Source organism: Amphiura filiformis, chromosome 20 (assembly GCF_039555335.1).
Source record: "Amphiura filiformis chromosome 20, Afil_fr2py, whole genome shotgun sequence".
Lineage (NCBI taxonomy): Eukaryota > Metazoa > Echinodermata > Ophiuroidea > Amphilepidida > Amphiuridae > Amphiura > Amphiura filiformis.
In genome coordinates, this window is record NC_092647.1 from 45,136,746 (window position 1) to 45,161,904 (window position 25,159).

At 38.6% G+C, this 25,159-nt stretch overlaps 1 long non-coding RNA gene across 2 annotated transcripts; it reads right to left on the reverse strand.

Annotated features, from left to right (window-relative positions):
* Positions 1-3,295: 3,295 nt before the first annotated feature.
* Positions 3,296-22,127, reverse strand: LOC140141831 (uncharacterized). Of its 2 annotated transcripts, XR_011857464.1 has the most exons (4): positions 21,883-22,127; positions 14,467-14,565; positions 13,137-13,275; positions 3,296-3,384 (listed from the first exon to the last, which is right to left on the reverse strand). It is a non-coding gene; the product is annotated as an uncharacterized lncRNA (long non-coding RNA). The 2 variants fall into 2 exon arrangements; XR_011857465.1 differs by lacking the exon at positions 14,467-14,565.
* Between the last annotated feature and the right edge of the window lie 3,032 nt (positions 22,128-25,159).

Here is a 25,159-nt window from a genome sequence, read left to right on the forward strand (position 1 = left end):
ATTGGGTAATAGAGGAATTTTGTTCATCCATGAAATCTGCTTCTCACTACAATAAACTTTCTTGCTAACATATTACATGCTTATACTTGTGCAATTAATGGATAATTTCCAAATTTCTGTAGCTATTTATAACACATCTGCTTACGAACTGACACTTGCAGCATATTAGTGGAAGAAGGGCCCAACTCCAGCTCCTATTAAGTCCTGTACAGTTGCCATGGAAACATAAATGATTTTGAATGTATGTAATACTGTATGTTCATGTATTAAAAGTCCCCTGAAGATGAAAACATTCTGTCTATAAAAACTTGTCCAAATATTAAGTTTTTTCCTTAATATCTCAAAAACAGTTTTGATGGAGTTGGGCCCTTCTTCCACTCAGGTATTCAATTATATTGATTTGGTTTAGGAATTCTAGTTGAAGCAATTAGATTTGTTGCAATATGTGTCTAACTTCCAATTATACCTACAAAAATAGTTGAAGAAATAAGTTTACCAAAATGTGGATCTTCTAAACCATATAGGTACATTGCGTAAAAGTAAACAAATTTAACGCCCGCCCACTAATTTTCCTCACCACAGACAGCATTGGTTCGGTGATACATGTACATACCAATGGCAGTTGTTTCATAACTGGTCTGACAGACATAGATATTCCTAATATTCTCTTACATTAAATATACTTCATGTGGCATTATGCCTGGTCTAGCCCGTTGGTCGGGAGGATAGACCTCTGGTGAGCTTTCCCTAACGACTACACTACTGCTGCCGGTCTAGCCCTTTGGTCGGGAGGATAGACCTCAGGTGAGCTTTCCCTAACGACTACACTACTGCTGCTGCCGGTCTAGCCCGTTTATCGGGAGGATAGACCTCAGGTGAGCTTTCCCTAACGACTACACTACTGCTGCCGGTCTAGCCCGTTGGTCGGGAGGATAGACCTCAGGTGAGCTTTCCCTAACGACTACACTACTGCTGCCGGTCTAGCCCGTTGGTCGGGAGGATAGACCTCAGGTGAGCTTTCCCTAACGACTACACTACTGCTGCTGCCGGTCTAGCCCGTTTGTCGGGAGGATAGACCTCAGGTGAGCTTTCCCTAACGACTACACTACTGCTGCCGGTCTAGCCCGTTGGTCGGGAGGATAGACCTCAGATGAGCTTTCCCTAACGACTACACTACTGCTGCCGGTCTAGCCCGTTGGTCGGGAGGATAGACCTCAGGTGAGCTTTCCCTAACGACTACACTACTGCTGCCGGTCTAGCCCGTTGGTCGGGAGGATAGACCTCAGGTGAGCTTTCCCTAACGACTACACTACTGCTGCCGGTCTAGCCCGTTGGTCGGGAGGATAGACCTCAGGTGAGCTTTCCCTAACGACTACACTACTGCTGCCGGTCTAGCCCGTTGGTCGGGAGGATAGACCTCAGGTGAGCTTTCCCTAACGACTACACTACTGCTGCCGGTCTAGCCCGTTGGTCGGGAGGATAGACCTCAGGTGAGCTTTCTCTAACGACTACACTACTGCTGCCGGTCTAGCCCGTTGGTCGGGAGGATAGACCTCAGGTGAGCTTTCCCTAACGACTACACTACTGCTGCCGGTCTAGCCCGTTGGTCGGGAGGATAGACCTCAGGTGAGCTTTCCCTAACGACTACACTACTGCTGCCGGTCTAGCCTGTTGGTCGGGAGGATAGACCTCAGGTGAGCTTTCCCTAACGACTACACTACTGCTGCCGGTCTAGCCTGTTGGTCGGGAGGATAGACCTCAGGTGAGCTTTCCAACCATATAGGTACATTGCGTAAATTTAACGCCCGCCCACTAATTTTCCTCACCACAGACAGCATTGGTTCGGTGATACATGTACATACCAATGGCAGTTGTTTCATAACTGGCCTGACAGACATAGATATTCCTAATATTCTCTTACATTAAATATACTTCATTACATTACGCTGTGGCATTATGCCTGGTCTAGCCCGTTGGTCGGGAGGATAGACCTCAGGTGAGCTTTCCCTAACTACTACACTACTGCTGCTGGTCTAGCCCGATGGTCGGGAGGATAGACCTCAGGCCATGCAATCTTAATTATCTTAATTAAACCATTTGACTCAAGCTCTCCCGCCTGTTAGTAAAATCATGCACGTTATACTTTTCTCCCCTCTTTTATTTAATTACTGAAAAGAAAAATACAAGTCCATTAATCTTTCCCATAAAAAGCATGGCACTAGACATTCGCAACAGATATAATTTTACTAGCAAACTTGCCCCAAAACAAATTGATTGAAAAAAAATGAGAAAAAATAAATCCATTACACATTGGGGTAAGAGCTTTAAGTCGAACTATTTAAATGAGAAATTACCTACATGTATTTGAATGGGGCCTCAGCTTTGTCAATGATAATTTTAATGACATATCCTTTACTTTTCTGAATTATAAACGATTTAAATTTTTTACACTTCACTGGGATCACTGAATGGGCTTTAATTTAATAGCTTTCATTTGTTGCCAAATTTCCATAGCACAAAAATGTTTCTAAATTTTCTCAGAGAAATTGGATAGCCTGTGAAATAGTGGCGTAACTAGGGGGCAGGGGGCAATGTGCCCCAGGCGCCACCCTTAGGGGGCGCCAAATTGACCAATTCAGCATCGATTCTGCGCCCCTACAAGCGATGAAAATCAAAATTTTCACGTGCTTTGCATGCACTTGAGCACAAAATCAATTGAAAGAACATTTTAAGACCGATATTTAACTTCCAGTAACCAAATTTAATTAGTGGTAGGCCTTATTTGTCCAAAAAATTTGTGCAATTGTTTCAAGAATTGGGGGCGCCATTATGTATCCTTAGCGCGGGGGGCTAGGGGCGCCAATTTTGTTTCTTGCCCGGGCGCTACCAACCCTAGTTACGCCACTGCCGTCCGGGGGGGTACTCAAGTTTGGTTTTGGTAGGGACGTGCCGCTGAGATTTTGGAAGTAGACCCATAAATATACCAATTTTTCAAGAAATTTGGACCCATTGATATACCAAAAGTCAAAATTTACCCAAAATTGTCTTAGTTTTTACAAATTTTCCCAAAATTTTGGGAACATTTTGAAAATTTTGGCTAGATTAAGGAAAAATTGGGCTGTTTTCCGAAAAAAAATTGACCCATTCATATACCAAAATAGGGGCCATTGATATACCAGAAGGCTGAAAATGCTACCCATGTTTGCGGCACGTCCCCGTATGGTCATTTGTACTGAGTACCCCCCCTGGACTGCTGTGAAACCACTGAGTGGCTATATATATATAATTGTGCACTTACTTTTAATTGTCCTGGTATACTGGAGACATCCCTGTTCATTTGATTCATCTCAACAACAAATACTGCTTCCACTGAAAGTGATGGATCTGTAATGATACAAAGAGACTCAATATTAGAAGTCATTAAAGTTACACGAAAACCAATCATAAGGGGCACTCCATTAGATTTCAAGGGGGCATGGTTTTAAAAAAAAAACTTTGAATATATGCATGCAAAGAAAAAATTATTTCACCTACTTGACTAAAAAAAAACTTCCTAAGTTATACACATACACACAAATTCTGCCTAGTTTACACACAAAAAGAAAATCTGTATCTTCAATACATAAGGTCAAAATTTTCAGTACACTTTTCATCCCAGCTACACAACACTTACTTTTGTTGAGGAGTTTATACTGTGTTATTAATGGCATATATCATACAATGCAACATACATGTAATGTAAAGTGATGCGACTTAAACTTTGCATTTGCAAAATAGGCTCAAATAATATTGTAATGCCTGATCATTTGTTAAAAAGAAAGGATGACATGATAAGAATATGGAAGGAATGGGGTAACATGGTACAAAGAAAGAGATTTTCTTTCAAGAAAAGGTAGAATGCATAAGTAAAAAGAAAGAATAGTAAAATTGATCGAAATTGAGTAGGCCCATGCCTAAAATTTGCAGCCCAAAAATCAGGCATGTAAATGAAATCCATAAAATATGCGGTTGGAAAATTAATAAATAACCAAAAATGGTGAATCAAATCATTCAAATGGCTACATTTGGGTTTTCTTGTGTTGAGAATTTGTCCAAATTCTGAGGGGGCCCACCCCCTGCATCAAACGACATTTCCCAAATTTGAAATTGCATCCCCCTATCAAAATACCTTGGTGCTGCCCCTGAGCAGGCCCATTACATTGTAATTCAATTAAGCATGTTATTGACAAATAAGCCAATTAATGACAATTGAGCAAAGTAATAATTAATCAAACCAACAATGATGATTAAGAAAATTAATAACAAACAACAAGTAGGCAAGTAATTTAGAACTTAACCAAGAAAGCATATTCAAATTACAAAGAATTATTGGTAAAATGTGAACAAACCACAATAAATTCAAGCTGCACTCAAACGCCTCGGGCATAAACAGCGATCATGCCCTCAATCCTATGAATGAACCCCTAATTAAATGTGATACTTGGTTGCCTGTTTAAAAGATGTTTGAGTGCAGCTTGAATTTAACCAATCTTTAGCAAAATATACATACATAGATGTAATAATGAGATGCATCTTTGGAATAATGTTATAACAGCTGAGATATGAAAATGGAAATCAATTATAAAATAGAGCATAAAAATATAATGTGGGTAAATTATCCCACACAAAACTGATGAAAGAGATATTTGATGGATATGTACTTGCCTGCTTGTAAAGAAAAGTATATACAATGTAGCTGATTGAGCTGGATTCCATTATTTGATATTAAAGCCCAATTGCGTGCTCCTCTAGACTATGAATGCCAGGCGTATATGTTAATTTGGGTTTCAATCCTCTCAATATTGGTATCCTTCACTGAAGAATTTTGATATATAGTTTATAATTGGCATGCCTGAACTACATGCATTTGACCATAGATTTTTCCTTCACTATCTATGATTTGACACCACAGTGCTATTACATGTAGAATAACAGCAGAGCAGAGCTGGGCCAATTAACAGTTTTTGTTTCTGTTGACTTGACTACTGATATGACATCAGCAACAACAAAAAACTGATAAGTTATGGGGTAACCTGATTGGATGGATCTAAAGAAAGAAGATGGCTGAATGGGTAGTATATTAGCAGCTTGTTGCTGTTATATAACATCATAACAAACTAAACTAGAAAGATGTAAAGAACATTAACAAGGCTTTTTATTCAAGCTCAAAAGTCAAGTGCCCATCTAAGTGAGCCAGAACTGGGAATGAGATGATAACACCTTCACACCCTGATGCACATCTAGAATTCCGTTTCTGAGACAGATTTTGACTGAAACAATCTTTCAGTGACATTGTAAAAAAATTGCTAAGAATGGAAATGTTGAGCCCTCCCCACCTAGTCAAAGAAACTGGGGAGGGTGAGAACTGAGGGCATGAGTCCATAATGCTATATGTTAGTTGTTTGCGGGTAGTAAGTAGGCTAAATGTTCAAAATTACTTTGGTGGGCAAATTTGATTTTTTTTTTGTGTACAAAATATTTTGACCTTTGCAAACCAGGATTTTGTATTCCCCAAATTTGGTCCAAACCCTCACCTCCCTCCCGATTGGTGTAGCCTATATAGTGAAGAGTTTCCAGCCAATTTCTGAGCATACTAATTTATACACAAAACACTGTACATCTGCTCCCATGCACTGACGGACCTTTCAAGTGGCCCAAAGACAGCAGATTTTACATGATTTTAGGAAAATGTAAATTCTGGGTTGGTCGGGCCTGTAGAACATGGTTTTATTTTTCGTCACCTTACTGTTAAAACCAAAATCGAATCACAGAGTGATCCCGGAAGTGATTGAATGATATGCTAATTATACAACTATCAGAAACTAAATCTGACCTGTGAGGAAGTCGACTTGAATATGCAGCAAAAGAAATATAACTACCTCCTTTGTTCATACCCCCCTCCTCCTCCAGTGATGTAGCCATGCCATTTTAAGTTATTAACGGTTGAGTGCCTTTAAAAAAGAAGAAAATTCTCAGGTCAACCTATTTCGATAATTTGGCATCTAAATCATATAGATTCATCTGGTATTGTTGGCGTTTAACTGTGAGAGCTTTGAATCCGGCCGGGGGTGGGGTTCACTCACTGCTTGACTTGCTACACACCCGCGTCCAAGAAAAACATCTAAAAGGGTATGTTTTTGACTACACAGCGTCATCAACGTCTTTTTGAAAAAGGGGTACTTTTTCAGTAGGCATCGCCATTTAGGGGTCGTTTTTCACCCAAATCCTTAGACGTTTAGGGTTAGTAATATTATTGTTTGAGTGAGTTTGCACTAATTTGAGAAAAATCACCACTTTTTAATTGATTCTTGTTACTTTTTGCATGTTTTCTTTAGTATCTCTAGGTCTGCAACATCAAAAAGACACCTTGGGTATCAAATTAGCTCACTTTCCTGTTTACGCCACTTGGGGTATAATTATTATTATTATTCAAGGTTTATTAAAATGCATATCGCAGCCAATACATTGCACAATATAAAAAAACAATTAAATAGCATATAATACAATTTGACATTAATTACGGTAGATATTTCTCAGCTGACGCCATTAAGGGTATGGTTTTTCAACTACGCCATTTAGTGTAGGATTTTGCATGTGTTTCGCCATTAAGGGGTGCAATTTGGTTATGTGAAAATTCGCCATTAAGGGTGCATTTCAGAGGTGGTCGAACGCTGGTGGGTAGCACTTTTGTGCGAGAGTGACCCCCCCGGGCTTTGAATATGAGAACATTTTGCTTAAAAATTTAGCCTGGCCATTTTTCCATTCAAATCTGTCTAGATTTAATCCTATAGACAGGAGATAGCACTGCTTTGCTTTGCACCCCCAGGTAGTATAGGGCACTATGGCTTGGAATTTTCTTTTGCTACATTCGTGGAACCAATGTTTTTTTGACATCCTTAAACCTGAAAGGATACAAATTTGATTGGTTCCATTTTTTCCTATGCTCCCTGTGGTAGTCCCACAAGGGGTCGAAACTTAAAAATAGTCCTATCATGTGTAGTGTATCTCAAATTGTTCCTCTCTTCACAGGGTACAAAAAAGTCAATTGTCATATTTTTCTACGGTGCTTAGTTCAGGAGTTATATATAAGGTTGAATAGGTCAAATGTCAAAACGAAATTTTATTCAAAACTGGTTTCAAGTTACTCTTCTTTAACATAACAAATCTCAAACATATAGGTAATTTTCAATTTGGGTGCAATTTGCATTGTCATGTTCAATTTCAGAGTTAATGCCCCCGTCAGAACTGTTGCCCCCTGTTTCCCCCAGCAAAACCCAAAATTACAAAACTTTCCACTTTACGGCATTTGTGCGCAAAATTTGATGATTTCCCCCCACCCCTGAAATTCACTTTGCCCCCAATGCCCCCTACGCGCTGCCACTGAATGGTACACACACAACTTTAAACTAGAATTAAGTGGTTCGTAATTAAGGTGGCCCCACACAAAGGTGTGTAATAACAAAGGTTTGTAAATACAATATGCAAATAAGCTCGTTAATTCATAAACATATTGCTGATAACATGATACAAAACTATACAGCAAATTATCAGGCCACCATATCCTATCACAATACACCAAGTCTGAAGTTGATTGGTTATTACATTGGAGCTGCACAGTGGATTAATGAATTTGCTTCTGCCTGAACAGCCAAAGAACGGGACAGCCAAAGAACCAGACAGGCAAAAATGAAAGAAATAACCAGGCAACCATTTAAATGATAACATAAGCCCAACATTATTTGGGGTCAACTCACATAGAGACATACAGGGTGTCCCAGAAAAAATTACCGAGTGAATAAAATTAAACGTAAGTCGAGAAATAGACATCAGAATCAAAAAATTCAAACGGTAGTGCATAGCCTATTTTGGTGTGCATCACATACGAAAATTTTATTTGATTCGGTTGACTGGTTCCGAAGAAATGAACGATTGCATAATACGTGCATCAATGCAGTTCATTCCAAGTTTGATCAACAGGTGCTTTTTTCATACTCGCTCACCGCTTCCTAAAGTTTGTGTATCTCGTTATCTATCAAAATCCGACGGTGTTATGTCATTCATGCTTTCACTGAAGACGAATAACAGTTTGTCCGAGAAAACTTTGATTTCTACAATTGGAAGCTTTCAACTTTAATTCTTTAGGTTGTGCAAATATACTTACAAAGAACATTTGAGCCAAGAATGACAATTATCAAGTGCTTACAGCTTTACGTGTGATTTTTGACACCACGCAACATTAATGTTAAAGTTTTTAAAAGATTTAAACTTTGCATTACAATTTCTTGGAAAAATATTTTGAAAACATTAATGTGTGTGAGAAATTTTTAAGCCAGCTGGAATTCTTTATATGTAGTAATTCTTTATACAACATTTATATCAACATTAACGAAAACGATATTTTCAAATACCGAGCATCATCTTGCATGCAAGCTTTCAATTTCAATATTATGCAGGTTTTCATATTTAAATAAAACCTAATTAATTTTCAAGAAACTTGTTGTTTTGAAAGAACGAAAAGGATTTCATAGAACAAAATATGAAGCCCATTGAGAGTTTAACCACTAGCTACCACTACTAGTGCGCTTTGTGTTGAATGATCTTTCTTTCAAACTTGGAATGAAGTGAATTGACACATGCGTTATGTAATCGCTCATTTCTTCGAGATCAGTCAACCGATTCCAGTAAAATTGGCGTATAAGATGCAACATAAGATGCGCTACACGCTGATGTTTAGATTTTTGCATTTTGACTTCTAGTTTTCGACTTACGTCCAAATTCATTTGCCCGGTAATTTTTTCTGGGACACCCTGTATTTGTAAAGATCAAAGAAATTCAAATTAAAAATTGAAAAAGTAATACAAGATGAACCTTTCATTTTGTGACAATTTATATGAATGAGCATTCTCAGTGGTAAAAGTATAAACAGCAATACTGTTCAATTCATGAACCTTGTTACAGTGATACCCAATTTGAACTTTCGTCCACGTTGTGTATCAGGATATCGTCAGTAGATAAAAGCATGCATATGATGTAATTTGAGCTATCTTCAGTAGATGGTATATACTGCGCCAGCATCCACTACTCAAAGTTGGCCATCCCATCCATTGTGACACAATATTGGATAGGCAAAAGACAAAATGCTATCTTTCATTCTCATTCTTATTCAGTTTTAGTGGAATTTTGGTCTGAAATGGACATATCTTTAAATGCCAAGGTATGAACCCCCGAGTGGTGTCAAATTAAAGAGGAAGAAGTAAAGAATATAATAAAATTATTTTCCCACCCGGGGGTGGCACCCATATTAAGCCCTGGGTCAATATATTCATATGGTCCTTTTCATACCTCTAAATACCAAAAAAGTATGTACCCCCAAGTGGTGTCAAATGAAAGAGAACAGAGTAAAAAATATAATAAAAATACTTTTTCACCAGGGGTCACACTCCTCATAAGACCTGGGCCAATATTCATATTTTGGTTCCTTTTCATATCTCAAAATGCCAAGAATATATGCAAGAATGTATTAAAATTATTTTCCCCACCGGTGGTGACAGTCCTCATAAGACCCAGGTCAATATTTCTATTTTGGGTCCTTTTGCATATGGTCATTTTCACGGTAAAGGGTGTAACTTTTGATTTTTAGGGTCAAAATTTCAAACCACTTAAATATGTTTCTGTTTACTGAAATCATGCATAGAAGCAACTTAAATTCAAGTAAAATAATGTTTCAAGGCTTAAACCTTTTGATTTCTAATAAAAAATTTCACATTTGCATAACATTTTGGTTAAAATCTAAGAAAAAATGTATTTTACATAACCTCAGAAAATTTTGACATGAAAGCTGGAATACATGTGAAATTCCATTCCAAAGTAAGTCAACAAATATAAGTTAAATTTTATACCATGTTTTGCTATGTTTGTAATTGCAGTTTAAAAATTTTTTAACATCAAGTGTCATTTACAATGGAAATTTCCAAACCTTAAACATATTTTTTAAGTTTTAATTGGGTTCCTAAAATAATTTGAATGTCTAACTTCATGTACAAATACTACTTGATGAAAGGAACCTCCCATCCAAGTTTCACAGAAATTGGAGTTATTTTTAGAATTGGCAATTCAAGCGATTTGTGTTTCGGAGGCTTCAGTTAACAACACAGGTGATCATAAAAGTAAAATATTTAGCTAACTACTGCAAGTTGACATCAAAAAATAGGTAAAAAATATCACAATTACCAATTTTTCATGCTTTGCTTCTAAGTATTGAATTTCAGTTGTGACAAAATTAAATTATCACAGCAAGTCATTTTTTTTTTGTTTCGGAGGCTTCATGTTAACAATTGTTAAACATTGCAGAAGTAGTTTTTTGAAAACAACAGTGTTGGGATCATCTAAGCTGTTATTTTCTTGTGTGTATTGAATCAATGATTCTATGCGGCAGATATTGTAGATTTATCACACATTAATTTTTTCACCCATTTGTTAAGTATGGTGTTTTTTGCATGTGAAGCCTCCGAAACAGGCTTTTTAAGGTATCAGTATATTTTTCAAACATTAACCATAATGTCAATTTTTTTTTAATTTATGACATTCTGCACATATCAAGTAATAATTACAATGCAGATATCAGTATGAAACACACCAATTTAGATATGCATAGATGATAATTAAGTTTACTGTTGTTTCGGAGGCTTCATTTGTTTCGGAGGCTTCAATTGTTAACGGAAAGTTTGTATTGGGTCCCATTTTCAAACGGTGATATATATCTCCACGATTTAAAAACATGTGACTTGAGGATCTACTTTGCTACATTTTGATAAATAGATTGGATGAGCTCTTTTATTTATATTTGCACAAGCTTGCTGAACAGTTTGTTTCGGAGGCTTCAAAAAGTTAACGGAAAAACGGCTATTTGAAGTCAAGATTTTATAAAAATTTTAAAAGCTTGCAAATCGGCTAATTGTTGTTACCCATTTCAAGTTAAGATAACAACTGTTATAAATCAAGAAGAAGTGAAGAAATAACCAAGAATTATGAACCAAAGCTACACCCACAAAGTTTGTTAACAATTGTTAACGGAAAATGAAGCCTCCGAAACGACAAATATCGAAGTCCGGATCTCAAAAATACAGGGCCGTTCACAATTAAATCTAATGTGGCAGTGTTTACTGAACATATGACTGTACTTTCAGGATAAGAAAAATTATCCATGAACTAACTGAAGAAAACACAGGGTTTTACAAAAATGTTACTGTTTTCTATAGTTTTTCAAAATGGCAATATTAAGTACATTTAAGCCTGCTAAAACTGAACGCAGTAACTCCCAAAGCTGATTATGCTACCCAAGGTAGCTGCTAACTAGATGAAAAAAAAAAAAAAAAATCATGGAATTCTGTGGCTTTATTAGAACACTACGGATTAAAATGTTAAAAATCCAAAGTTACACCCTTTACCGTGAAAATGACCATATATGACACCAGAGTGGTGTCAAATGAAAGAGAAAATATTAAAGAATAGAACAAACATAATTTTCCTACCGGGGTGACACTCCTCGTTAGACCTGGTTTAATATTCATATTGTGAGTCCTTTTCATATCTTTAAATGTCAAGAAGGTATGAACTACCCCTCCCCCAAGTGGGGTGAAATGACAAAGATAAAAAGTACAGAATATATTCAAAATAATTTCCCCACCGGGGGTGCTAATCCTCATTATACTCTGGTAAATATTCCTATTTTGGGTCTCTATCTCAAAATTCCAAGGTTTGACCCCCGGGTGACAGTGCACAGTGGTATAATGTACCACAATCTGCCGAAGCCACATGGTTCATTCAGCTATGGTGCGGTAACTGCTCTAGTTAAAAGTAAAACTGCTTTTTTGCATCAAAAATAAAGTTACTTTTGTAAGGACATGCTTGTTGTAAAAATGAACGAAACCGTCACAAACATCTACGCCAGTGAACCACGTTCTTAGTTCGCGAATGCACTATTGCGTGATCATTGAGGAACAACAAGCGCCGCGCCGATGTTGCCCGGTCGTGTGTGCACTGTCTTATATCACTATCCATTATTGTGTGACATTATACACCCAAAAACCAATCAAATCATGTGAATTCAAGCCACACCCACTGAATAAGAAATGTACATCTTTGGTAGCCATGGTAGCAGCATTTACAAACTAATATCATATGAGATAGCAATATATTTACACAATGTATGTACATGAGATATCATCATATGAGATAGCAATATATTTACACAATTAATGTATACATGAGATATCATCATATGAGATAGCAATATATTTACACAATATGTATACATGAGATATCATCATATGAGATAGCAATATATTTACACAATGTATACATGAGATATCATCATATGAGATAGCAATATATTTACACAATGTATACATGAGATATCATCATATGAAATAGCAATATATTTACACAATGTATACATGAGATATCATCATATGAGATAGCAATATATTTACACAATATGTATACATGAGATATCATCATATGAGATAGCAATATATTTACACAATGTATACATGAGATATCATCATATGAGATAGCAATATATTTACACAATGTACATGAGATATCATCAGAGTGTTCAGCAACTTCACACTATGGGCTATTCCAATTGAAATCCATACACCCCTATGGAAAAAGTGACCTTAATCTCCCACTCAAGGAGCATGAATATGGGATTACCTGACTGGATGACTCTATTTGAAGTTCAGCCTCTGTATACGTCTTTCATAGGGGAATATGGATTACAACTGAATTCACCCATTGCACAGTTCCGCCATATGCGAGGAGAGCCTTGATCTGGCATGCATGAATGGGAATTGATTGAACCAGTAATATAACATTGCATAGAGTTACGCAATACTTCCTTTCATGTCTATTGCCAGTTCAAGGCTCTCCTCGCATATGGCAGAACCTGAGACCATAATACCTAAACCGTGCAATAGGCAAATGGCCCAATGTAATATGAGTTATCAACAGCAGATGGTCTTGAGAACAAAGTTATTAAATAATTTCTCATCTTGCTGCATGCATTATCACCAATGATTAGAGACATGACTTACCATCTATTTAATCATCCCATGTGACTGTGAGCGGTACTGCAATGGAGTCCATCTCATGTAAGATAGTGCTGGATTGTTACCAAGTCACATGCCACTTCCTGATGTCCGAGTCATGAGTCCACCATGTCCTTGTACGAGTCTTTAATGTAAAAATATCAAGAACAGGGTTTTTACCAATTGATCATAATTTCAATTAAGTCCTTCCATTAACGAAGATAAAGTTTGGCCTTAAAGCCATATTGTAACATATCCTGAGGAGGACACCCTCAATATTTTTCAAAATTCAGTTTTTACACAATTGTTATGTACTTTAGTAAACTAACATAGCCTGCAAAAATCAAGACTTTAGGTGTTGTAGTTTTGACAAAATTCGAGATTTTGAATTAAATGACTGAATAAGTTTATTTTTATGATCAAAATATATTAATCAAATTCTGTGACGCAATGTTCAGAATACTGTACGTATAGTACATGGCGGGTGGTGACATATGAGTTGGCATAAAAATAGAGCCAAACGAGGTCATCTGATAGTGAAAACTAACATTTTGTGGAAAATAACTACAATTCTATTTCTCATGGAAATGTTACAATATGGCTTTCATCAATGAAGACATAAATCAGTAAAATCTATTATAAATTACTGAAACTGGCGAATTGGTGAGGATAAAAACATTTGCATTTACATTATTTCGGGAAACAGACTTTTGCGATGTGAAGAACAAGGTTGTGCGCACTTAAATAAAACATCAAATTTTGTTTACGTTAAGGGGTTCAAATTAAGTTAATTAGTTCCAAAAGCATTGAAAATACCTTTCAGCCTAAAATAACAATGCAATATTTTTCACTTGCACACTCAATTTTGTCTCATATGCTCCGGTCCCTGCATCAACTATTACATGACATAGTAGAAAATCATTAACATGTATTGTTTATTCAACTAATTTGTCAACATTAGCATGTATTCTACTGTTCAACAGCGTCTGTTTTCTCACACAGGATTTTAACAAAAGAAGGCTAGCACAGGAAAGCTGCAGGATGGCGTACACCTTCCTGTGTAAGGGAATTTCAATATGAGCCCTTATAATTATGTTCTTGTGCAGGATGCATAGACCCGTACTGTCTTAACCAGTTTTAGACCACAATTTATTGTCCGTAATTTGGATTCAATATAGCATTAAAATAGCACTTTTATTCCCATAAATTCATTTTAGTAATGGGTCAGCAGGATTGTTTGAATATTTTGTCCCCTCCCTCTTGGCATATTATTATTTGAGTATGTTTTTTATAGTACTGTGGTAGGCCTAATTGATCAGATTTCTAACTGACTTACCATCCACTAAATGTCAGCGGTACTGCATAATTCACCTCATCCTGGTGTCCTGTGATCTGAGTTCCCAATGTGCAAGTCTTGAGTCCTCAATGTCAGAGTCTGCAATATAAAGAAATCAAGAACAGGGTTTTTACCAACTGATCATATATAATTTACCCACATACATTATATGGGCCATCCCCCTTATCATATCCCTTCCCCAAAAAAGAAAATGAACAGGGGTTTCAATGTAGTGTAATGCATCTGAAGGGCCGGAAATAATATTACACAGCCGATCACAATGTGTGAACGCATCAAAAACTCAATGCTAGACTGTTCAAATAATAGGCAACACTTGCCCTAAAAGATACAGTTTACTCATTTGACATTCAATTTTAAAAACATCAACAGAAAATTTAACATGGCCATACAGATTACGGTTCCAAAAAGCAATATAGCACAGCAAAGCCGTCTCAAGCCTGAATTAAATGATATAGTATACTATCATGAAATTTGAAGTTAGTTCTTCTTCTTGCGTAAATTAAAACATAGACGTGCATTATAAATGGTAGCATGATTGGCAAAATTTCAATGTAATTGTATAACAGGACTGAATTCAATTTCATGATATCAATGAATTAGTTATGAAAGGTATAGAGTTTTGATAGATGAGACAAACAAGAAGATGATCATGAGTAATTGTAGATTGATATATTCATAGCTTTATTCTACACTAGGCAAAGCATCCATGATTCCATGTTTCTGTGCTACGTGGCCAGTGGGCCAGGGTGAACTTGAACTGAACTTGAACTGAACTTGTAATTTAATATGTATGTGTGCAGTGTGTGTGTGCAGTACATATATACTATAGTATCAAAACATTACACCCCTCCCTTCTTTCAGTTTGTTTTGCAAAGCAGTCTACTTTAATTAAAACGCGATAAGTATATTGTTTATAAGTTCATAATCCGTGGTCAAGCATTCCAAGTTTATCGTCCGTGATTATTATTTCAAAATACATGTTCGCATTCCGTAATCGTAGTCATAACATATAAAAATCCATATTCGCATTCCGTAATCGTAGTCGTAACGTATCTAATATTTTCGCTACTCTGATTGTCCATATCATATAATATAATGCGTTGAAGTACCTCTAGTTTTACGTTTATGGAGCAATGTCGTAGTCATTCAGACGAATGGGGGGACGTCGCTGGCGTGTTGGGTAACGGCGAGCGACATTTTCGCCGTCACTAGCTTCTGTGTCACTGTCTTGTAGATTAGTGTCTTCAATGTCCTCCACTACCTTCTTGAAGAAAGAGGAGTTGCGGGTGACAGTGCGATCTAATCGTTTTGCTGTTATTTGCGATCCTCTCACTCGAATTATCACGTATGGGTGTGGTTCGTATGGGGGTTGTAGTTTCCCGATGCGAGAGTTCTTCAGCAGCGCTTTGTCCCCCACCTGGAGAGTGGATCTTGTAGTGTGTCGTTTTTCATCAGCGTATGCCTTCATTTTGTTCTTTGCATCTTGGTCTTTTTTTCGAAGTTGGGCCGCGTTGGCATGTTCAGATGGTGTGCTTGGCATCTCGGGTAATTGAGTTCGAAAGTTGCGTCCATTGAGGATTTGAGCTGGACTTTTACCGGTCGTTGAGTGTGGTGTTGAGCGATATTGTCTTAAAAATGTCCAGAGTTCCTGTCGCCAAGGTTTGCCTTCTATTTGCGCTGCCTGTATTGACTTCTTGAGCGTCCTCATGAATCGCTCGACTTCCCCGTTGCCTTCGGGCCATAAGGGTGTTATTCGCTGGTGCTTAAACCCGAGATATTGGGCAAAGCGTTGAAAATCGTGGCTTTGAAAAGGCGTGCCATTGTCCGTTTTCAGGACCTCGGGAATTCCATGTTCAGCGAAGATCTTGTCAAACAGGGGTATCGCAGATATAGCGGATGTTGAAGTTGTGATTTCTACCGCAGGATATCGAGAGTACTCGTCATAAACTACTAACAGATAGTGTCCTGACGGAAAAGGACCGCAGAAATCTGCACTGACTTTACTCCACTTTGTCGCTGGGAGGTCGGACATAATCAATGGTTCTCTTTTCTGTTGAGGTACGGTGGCTTGACAAGGAATACAGCGTTTAACGGCCGTTTCTACTTTATTGTCTATGTTGGGAAACCACACCTTGCTTCTTATCAGTTCTTTTGTTTTGACGATTCCTTGGTGTCCCAAATGTGCTAATGATATTGCCTCATCTTGCAACTTCTCTGGAATGATGATTCTGTTTCCACGAAGCACTATCTTGTTGTCTAAGACCGTAATTTCGTCTCGTACATTCCAAAGTGAGCGATGGTCATGTTTGATAAGATGCCATTGATTATTATGATAACACTCAATGACAGTTTGAAGTGTATGGTCCTTTATTGTCTCTTGTTCTATCATTTGAAGTGTCATCGCTTTCGGAGTCGCGTGTGTGGCAATAAAGCATACATACTCGTCTGAATCATTCAGTTCTTCAGCACACTCGGATAAGGGGTGTCGCGACATGAAATCAGCTGGGTTGGTCTTGCCCTCTTGATAGTCTACTGTCATGTCATATGGCTGAAGTTTGAGTAGCCATCGCTGTATGCGACTTGATGGACTGGATCGCGCTTTCCCGAAGATCGGTACGAGTGGCTTATGATCAGTTTTCACTGTAAATCCGCGTCCAAATAGATACAGGTGAAAGCGTTTCTCTACAGCCCATGTTATAGCTAGTGCCTCGCGTTCTATTTGGCTATATCGTTGCTCTGTTTCCGTAAGTGAGCGACTTGCATAGCAGATGTTCCGTTTATTCCCGTTGTTATCCATCTGTACAAGGATTGCACCCAGTCCCACAGGACTGGCGTCTACCCAGACTTCCGTATCTAGATTAGGGTCAAAGAATGCTGTCACTGTTTCGCTTGATAGAGAATTCTTAAGTTCTTGGAATGCAGTCTCATGTTTGGATTGCCATTGGAATGCATGTCCTTTTTGAGTCAGCTCTCGTAATGGTTGCGTTATTGTAGCTAAGTTCGGTATGAATCTTGCGCTGAAGGTGGCCATTCCCAATAAGCTGCTCACCTCAGCGGCACTTTGTGGTGTTGGGGCATTTTTGATAGCATTGACTTTCTTTGGATCTGCGGATACGCCTTCAGCACTGAAAACTAGTCCAAAGAAGTCAAGAGTGGTTTGGTTGAGTTCACATTTTGCTTTGTTTAATGTGAGCCCATTGTCCTGAAGACGCTGAAGTGCTGCTGACAGTCTTTTGTCATGTTCAGTACGTGTTGGCGCGTGTATTAGGATGTCATCCGAAATGTTTAGGACTCCAGGAATGCCTTCCAGGGTTTGTCTGATTGTGTTCTGGAAGACTTCCGATGCGCTGCTGATGCCAAAGTTCAGACGTTTATAGCGCTTAAGTCCAACATGGGTCGCGAACGTAGTGATGTAGCGACATTCTGGTTTTAACTCTAATTGGTGGTATCCAGAGTTGAGATCAAGTTTAGAAAAGTGGCGTGATCCACTGAGCTCAGCGGTGATCTCTTCAATGGTCGGCATATCATGACGTTCGCGAGTTATAGCTTTATTAGCCTCCCGCATGTCAATACAAATGCGCACATCCTCGGGCTTGTTTGGTTTCGGTATAACGACCATTGGTGACACCCACGGTGTTGGCCCTGTCGCATCTTCAATAATATCATTGTCCTCCAGCTCTTTGAGTTTCCTTTCAATCTTCTGGCGCAGATGAAGGGGGTCTTCCGATACCTTTGGGCCACAGGGGGTACTTTTCCGTCAATGTGTAGCGTCACTTGCGTATCTTTCAGTTTCCCTATGCCCTGGAATACCTTGGGAATTTATCTAAGATAGTGTCAGGTTGCGAAACATTGTTGACAGTATTTAACTCCAAAAGCTTGAGTGCTATGGAGGTTTTGCGGCTAAGCAGGCAGTTGTTGGCTTTTCCAGAGCGATTAACATATACCTCACTTACCGTAGTGAGCTCGGGTGTTTCTATCTCTGCCATGAATTTACCTATGATATTTAATGGCTTCTTAGAACAGAACGGCAGAAGTCTAATTTTGGTTTGCTTTAGCTTCAAGTTACTATTGTTTTGTTTAATGAATTTGAATGTTGCCTCGTCTATGATGTCGTAAGGGCACCCTGAGTCGACGCACACTTCAACAGGTACTCTTTCTATGTACACTGTGGTTAACGTTGCATCGACTTTGGTTGCCGGCTGTGTGTTTTCTGTACATTTGCCTACCTGATCTTGGGTGATTGTATATACATACTCTTCACCCGTGTTTATACTACTATTAAAGTCATCAGTGTCCTCGACGACTGCCTTTACACGCTTAGCATCCGCGCTTTTATTCTGTTGTGATTGACAGACGCGTGCATAATGATTTAGCTTTCCGCAATTATTACATGTCTGTCCTTTTGCCGGGCATTCTTGTTCATGTGGGTACTTGCCTCCACATAAGTAGCACTGTTTATTGTTGCTTCGTTGTTCACGATTGCGACGCTGATCGCGGTTGCGTGGACGCTCGGTGGGGTTGACCATGTTGACGGTAGAGCTGGAGTTATCATGCATGCGATTTTCGACTCCCTTGGCACGGTCATTAGAAAGTTCAATGGACCGTGCTAAGTCTAGAAATGAGCTTAGTGTTACTTCTGGCACCTTTTCCAATGCCCGTCGTCGCAAGACGTGAGATGTGCATGTGTCCAGAACTTGTGTGAGGATTTCTCTGTCCATATCGTGGAACTCACATCCCTTCGCAAGTTCTCTGAGTCGTGTACAGAATTGATCAATTGTTTCCCCTTGTTGTTGTTTACTGCGACGGAAAATGATTGTCTCGTATATTTTGTTTTTCTTTGGGGTGAAATATGCGGCAAGGGCATCAACTGCCTTTTTATAATCCCCAACTTCTCCAGTATTTGGTAACGTTTTGAAGATATCAGTCAATGATTCCCCACCAAAATGGAGCAGAAGTGCCCGTTTGCGTTGGGCGGTTGTTATGCTAAATCCAATCATTGCATTTTCGAATCGTTCATGCCACTTTTCCCATCTAACTGCAAGCGTGGCAGGATCAGCATGCGGGTCAAATGAGGCCAACTGTGGCATACTAGCCATGGTTAAAAACCAGAGTATTACCAAACTGATGAGCATACTATACAATCATGTAAATGTTGTAGCGCCTTTTGCCACAAATCGCCATTATAGAGTTTTGATAGATGAGACAAACAAGAAGATGATCATGAGTAATTGTAGATTGATATATTCATAGCTTTATTCTACACTAGGCAAAGCATCCATGATTCCATGTTTCTGTGCTACGTGGCCAGTGGGCCAGGGTGAACTTGAACTGAACTTGAACTGAACTTGTAATTTAATATGTATGTGTGCAGTGTGTGTGTGCAGTACATATATACTATAGTATCAAAACATTACAAAAGGTGAATTCAAATTTGCCATCAAACTTAGTTTGAAACTACATCATTTTATTTAAAACCCTTGAGTGAAGAAAGCCAAAACTGAAAAACGTTCTGTCATAGCGTTTTCCATAGCAGAGTTATACATCTTGTCAAAGGTTGACTTTCATCAAAAATATTCAGCATTTAATGCATCAATTAAAAAACAAAACAAACAGCATAGTATCATGATTGAGCAACTTTTCTAAGTGGAACTGCTATCAAAATCCCAAATTCCATGTGCGATTCTCTCATCAGAAAAATAAATCAAATATTTGGGTCAAGTGAAGTAGCCTGTTTCCTTGCCCCATCTTTTCTTTTAATAATTTATTAAGTAAAATATGTATTGTATTTGGGCAGGGTGTTTGGGCCCCGGTTAACCGGTTTGGGCCAATTTGGATGACAAGCAAATGTGTTTAAAGCCACCAGGCCCGTACGCAGGGGGTGTTTTTACGCTTTTTCGGTCAAAACAAGTCCAAATTTTGGGAAGAAAGTCCACTTTTCACAAAATTGCCCCCCTTGGAAAAAAGTCCACTTTTTCAAAATCAGCACCCCCCAAAAGAAATCCTGTGTAGGGGCCTGAAAGCCATACATGCATTATAACATTTCTGTAAAAAAAGATTAGCATTTATTTTCCATAAAATGTTTACTGTCAGATATGCCCCCTTTTAATTTTGAGCCGAACAACAAGTGAGGTAAAGCAAAGAAAATTGGAATTTAACTACTACTAGCACCAATGCATGGTACTTCAGCAGTTCAGTGGTGTAGGCAGGATTTTGGATCTGAGGGGGCACACAACTTGTAAATTTACCGACAGAAATATTTTTTACCGACGGAAGTTGTGATTTGTTGACCCAAATATTTTTTTTTTGTTTTTTAAAAGTGAAGAGCAAAAAAAAAAAAAAAAAAAAAGAAAATTGTCGGTACCAACATAAAAAAAAAAATTATGTAAAATTCAATTTGATTCACAATTTTTAATCATTTTTTTATAATTCTCCCATTTTTTCTATCACCCTGGGTCAAAAATAGTCTATTGTTAACCCAATTTTTTTTGGTCACCAACGCCTTCCGTCTACCAACGGCCCAACGGCCACGCCACTGCAGCAGTTGTAATACGGACGACCCTCTGGAATGTGTGTGTATGCGTGTCCCACACGTCGTGTACCGTACATACTGTGTTTAAATGCGTTATGGACATCACATACGTGTTCGACTAATATTTCCATCATCATGATCATAATAATACAACGACGGTTCCTGCGTTTTATTCAAAATCTCAGATTTTGATAGACTCGCTGAGTCTCATGGACGCCGTTCCTATGTCCATCAGACTCGTATTTCCCATTTTGGATGTCAATGGGAAATACACACTTAACGATTTGCGCCGGTTAGAAACTTGAAAAAAATCTTTAAAATTTTATCAATGTATATAAAAGTGGTACCAACCTTATTGTGCTTGCTAATTTAAGACTCGGTTGAAACAAAATTAAGGATCGAAAGCATTTTAGTGTCCAAAAAGGCAAAATTATCGTCAAAGTTCTGCCGAAATCGGCACCCTTGCGAAGGGTTCAGAATTCGAATCGGGAACGAAAATATCCGATCTTTGCGATCAAACACACAACATTACAACTTTAAACATACTATTGGCAAAAGACATTATTGCCAAACAATATAGAATAGAAAATTTGACATCATTTTCTCAAAATATTGAAAAAATTTGCTCACTAGACATCGAAAAAGTACGCAATCCAATTCCCGTTCAAACGCGTGGGAAACTGAAAGTGCGATAATCGTGACTAGATTTTGACAAAACTACAGCACCTTTATTTTTGCAGAGTATCTTTGTTTACTAAAGTACATTACAATCGTGTAAACACCAGAATCTACAAGTTTTTTGATGGCGAATGTTATAATATGCTATTAGTATAAGGTTTGCCTTTGATGTAGGCCTATAAGCTTACCATTTTGGTGGAGTGTCCTAGAATCCAGAATCGTGACGGTGCGGTACGTAACTTAGCCCATGCGATATTACTCAATAAATTAAGTTACAATACGTATTAAAGCAAGAAGAAGAGAGAAATTGGCTTCTAACTCATCAATGGCCACCCATTGATTGAGCATTTAAAAATTCGCGGGAGATATTAAAGAGCTGCTGCCAAGGAGCCTCGTTCTTTGTCTCCTTCACAGTCAGTTCATATACGTCATTCCTAACATTCGTCGCGTCGTTGTTCGTGATGACCGTATGCAGTCTGGGCCCGAGACTAATCGGACGTCATCATCATGTTGAACGTTCCATTCGCTCATAGGGATGTAGTAGGGTAAATTGGGGTATTAAAAATGGAACGCTTAAAGGGGCATTTCGTGATCCACAGCCTCATCCCCTACTTTTCCCAAAAAAGTTGAGATTTTTACACCACTGGATACCTCTGGCTACATAATGTTTATGTACCAAATATTTCTTGCAGATTAATTCGTTTAGCAAAAATATCGCCAAATTTGAATTTCGTTCTGGTGCACCAGAACGAAATTACAACGCATTGTCTATGGAGCAGTGTAATACACATAATCATGCATAACTCGGGGACAGGTAAATGGCGAGTTAAGAATGGGCGAGTTAGGTGAAAAGCGAGTTAGATTGGCGAGTTACCCCCTGCAGAGATTAAAGTGTGACCCCTGCTGAGAATACGACAAGTCCCATCGGCGAGTTAAGATTTACAACAAGTCCTGCTGGCGAGTTACGACAAGTCCCATAAGCGAGTTAGGATTTTACGGCAAGTCCCACCGGCGAGTTAGGATTTTTACAGCAAGTCCCGCCGGCGAGTTACGACAAGTCCCATTGGCGAGTTAAGATTTACAACAAGTCCTGCTGGCGAGTTACAGAAAGTCCAATAAGCGAGTTATGATTTTTACAGCAAGTCCCATTGGCGAGTTATAATTTCAAATCTCAAATGCTTTATATTTAATTCTCACCATCTGTTGTTGTCTGCCATTTGTCAAGAAGCCTAATTATAACATGCTGGGTAATTAATGATGGTTCAGGGCACCTATGTTCAGGGTAATGTATTGGGTAACCTTGGAGCAAATAATAATTTTAAGCAGGAACCACTTGTCAGAGAGGCCCAGCAATGTAACAAATAACAGATCTGCAAGTATGGTGAGAGTACATGGATAATTAATTAATATTATAATATTACAAGGTAAAGCATTACTTTCCAAATTGAAGACCTCACAAGAAAAACCTACATCAAGTCCTACATGTAACTCGCCAATGGGACTTGATGGTGTTGCTGTAACTCGCTTGCAAGACTTGATGGTGTTGTCGTAACTCGCTTGCAGGACTTGATGGTGTTGTTGTAACTCGCTTGTGGGACTTGTTGGTGTTGTCGTAACTCGCTTGTGGGACTTGTGGGTGTTGTCGTAACTCGCTTACGGGACTTGTTGGTGTTGTCGTAACTCGCCGATGGGACTTGATGGCTTTGTCGTAACTCCCCTTTAGCTTACTTCGTGGGGGGTGATTGACAAAAAACCTAATCTCTGTGGGGGGTAACTCGCCTTTTTAACTCGCTTTTCTTTAACTCGCCTTTTTTTAACTCGCCTAGTTACAGCTCCCCATAACTCGCAAACGCAAAATCGGAATCAACTGAAATTTTGGAAATAAGCTTTTTCGTGGATATCTACTGAAAATGTCATAAAAAGAGGATGCTAGGATCACGAAATCCTCCTTTAAGCAATATATCACTTTCTGTGGTCAGGAGGGTATCCATATATGATTCCTTAGCAATTTGCAAAATTGCTAAGGTCTGTTTCTGTCAAGTTCTTTCTTTGTTTCTTTACCTAGCCGGGACACCGGCTAGGTCTTGTGATGCTATCGGATCTTTCTTCTTTCTTCTTACCTAGCCGGGACACCGGCTAGGTCTTGTGATGCTATCGGATCTTTCTTCTTACCTAGCCGGGACACCGGCTAGGTCTTGAAATGCTACCGGATCTTTACCTAGCCGGGACACCGGCTAGGTCTTGTGATGCTATCGGATCTTTCTTTCTTACAAGCCGACGACGAACGTCGGCTTGTTCTGTCTTCTTACCTAGCCGGGACACCGGCTAGGTCTTGTGATGCTATCGGATCTTTCTTTCTTCTTCTGGCAACAAATTCAAAATGCTTCTTCTCCTACATGTTACATCCTACAATGACGTCATTTGCACATATGCATCGGCTATATCCAGTGTCTATAGGATGTTCACAAATTTGGGGTCAAAGGTCATTAAGGGGTCATTTCCGGTATAAAACCAAATATCTTCAAAATGCTTCTTCTCCTACATGTTACATCCTACAATGACGTCACTTGCACATATGCATTGGCTATATCCAGTGCCTATAAATTATTCACAGAATTTGGGTCAAAGGTCATTAAGGGGGTCATTCCCGGTCTGAAAGCTAAAAATATTCAAAAAATCACTGTTTTTACAAATTACATAGCAGAGTGTTGTCTTTAGCACACATGCATTGTTACCAACCAGGGTCTTTGGGGTGTATACAGTTTTGGGGTCAAAGGTCATTAAGGGGTCGATTCCGATAAAAAACCACAAATCATCAAATATGTAAAAAAATTTTTATCTCAAAACATAACCAGACCAGAGTTGCATTAACTTCATATATGCATTAGTGTTACCTGATGTGTGCACGGTATTTTTATTTTTTTGGTCAAAGGTCATTTAGACGTCATTTCCGGTTTTAAGCTAAATAAGTTCAAGAATTTTTATCTCCATAACTAAGCATAGTAGATTTTTTTTATATAAACTGTAACAATACATTTTCGTGGTGTATATGAGGTTTTTTTTGTATTGGGGTCAAAGGTCATTAAGGAGGTCAAAACGTCAAAATAAAAAAAAAAATGTTTAAAACTACGGAAAAGTAGCTGTATCTCAGCCTATGGAAGACGGATAAAGCCCCTACATGCTACAGTGATGCACCATTAATGGTATGAGATGTCCATAAACTTTAAGACTGGCATTTCCGGCTCCGGCTAGGTCCAGATCTGTAACCAGATCTAGTTACCTAGCCGGGACACCGGCTAGGTCTTGTGATGCTATCGGATCTTTCTTCTGCTTCTTTCTGGCAACACGTGCGTGACTTGCCACGTTTCGCCCTAGCTCTGTTATGCTTTGACCGATTTTGACTATACTTGGTCGCAAACACCACTGACCATGTCCCCACATGTGACATGACATTGAACTCCATTT